Raw genomic sequence first — 2018 nt, 5'->3', positions numbered from 1 at the left:
GACTAAGAACCAGCAGCCAAGAGCCAACCGAATGCAAGACTTGGTAATTTGTGTCAGCAGCAAACAGAAGAAGGACAAACACCAATGATCATGCATGGGCTATGGGGAGATAAAGAGAGAGAATTCATGTGGCTAAGAACGAAGGACATATGGTTGGGCAATTGAGTCCTTTGGCCGTCGTCGTACGTCTTGTATCCCGGGGCAAGGGAAAACTTGGAACAAAATTAGGTGAACAGTTTGCTTGGAAAATGTACTTCCTTCGTTTTTATTTACTCTGCATATTAGGGTTGATTAAAGTCAAACTTCCTAAAGTTTGACCAAATTTATGGAAAAAAAATAATATTTACCATAACAAATCTATATGATGCGAAAGTACATTCAATGATGAATTTAATAGTATTGATTTGTTAATGTACATGTTAATGTTTTTGTTTATAAACTTTGTCAAAGTTTACAAAGATTGACTTTGATCAAAGCTAATATGCGGAGTAAATAAAAACTATGGGAGTACAACATGAGGTCTTATCTAATATACGTCGAACTTATGGATGCCGCGAGCTCTTCGGCAGGTGATGGTCGACGTTTTGTACTTGTATTTTCTTCTTCTTCCCTTTATCTTTTTGTGTATGCTATGATGTGGATTGTTTTAGGCAGGATAACAATTGTATAGTACAAGAAGTCCAGAAAGTCCTTTTACGTTATATGCCAATCATGGTATAGAAAAACTCTCAGTGCATGAGTGGGGAGCCGTAGCTAGTCGTGATTGAGCTATTAACGTGTAGAATTAATTAGTTCGACACTTCAAAGCAAAGAGAAGGAACGAGGAGGAGAGAAAGAAGATGGCTGATTTCTAAAACTAAGAAGTAGCAGCTTATAGAGGTCCCTCATTGATGAAGATGTTCTTCTCAAACCCATAAAAAAGTTTGATGAAAGGAAAAACAATTTGACAAGTGAGCTTATCACCACCTGGCGTCTGCTGCTTGCTCCCTCCATTCTGATTTATTTGTCGTGATTTTAGTTTAAATTTGAACTAAAACCACGGCGAGTAAATCGCGATGGAGAGAGTACTTGATTAAAAGATGATTTGGCAGGTCAACTTACGTGCAGGTGGAGGGAGTCAATTGCAAGAAATCATCACATTTGCGGCTAGGTTTGCAGGAAACCACCAACTCGTTAATCCATTGTAGAAAACACCGAAAAAATTGTTAAGTCGTTGCAAAAAGCACTGATCGGATAATCTGGCGGTTTAATCACTTTCTGACAAATAGGACCGGGTTGTAAGTAGGAAACAAACGTCATACACACCCCTAAATCTAAAATAAAAAAAGCAATCAGACCCCCACCCATCCCTCCCCCTTCCCTGCGCTCGTAACCCATCCCATCCCGACCCACCCCCCAGCGCGAGACCTTCCTCCGGCGTCGGCTCCGGCTCCAGCCACCTCACCTAAACCGATGGCGCTGCCCTAACCTGCCGGATCCAGGCACCCAGCGCCCGGATCCACCTCGTGAGGCGCTGTGGCGCGCTGCCCCGTTCCCGGCGAGCCTACCTCCCCTCTTCCCCATCCAAGGCCCCTCGACCGGCATGGCAGCGCCCTCGTCAATTTCTTGCAGGTCGCCGGCTCGGGCTAGGAGGGCAATGCCGTCGTGCAGCCCCCTTCCAAGAGAGCACCGCCCAACCCCTGGTGGTGGTGCACCGCACGGCGTCCCCAGCTGCGCTGAGGTGATGCTTCGGGCACGGCGTCGAGCTACTGCTGCTGCTTGCATGGCGTCGAGCCACGGAGGAGAGGCGTCGAGCTGCTGTGGCTGTTTGCACGGTGTCGAGCCAGGGAGGAGCGGCGTCGAGCTGTTGTGGCTGCTTGCACGACGTCGAGGAGCTGCCGTCGAGTAGCTGCGAAGCCGAGCACTCCCGTTGCATGCCGTCGGGCTGTGGATAGGGCGCCACCGTGCCGGACGGATAGCAGCAGCGCGGCGGCGGCGCGTAGCGGATACGGCGTTGGTGTTCCACAGGGCAGGGTCTG

This window comes from Triticum dicoccoides, chromosome 7B (genome assembly GCF_002162155.2).
Source record: "Triticum dicoccoides isolate Atlit2015 ecotype Zavitan chromosome 7B, WEW_v2.0, whole genome shotgun sequence".
Lineage (NCBI taxonomy): Eukaryota > Viridiplantae > Streptophyta > Magnoliopsida > Poales > Poaceae > Triticum > Triticum dicoccoides.
Note: the sequence above shows the minus strand (reverse complement) of the source record.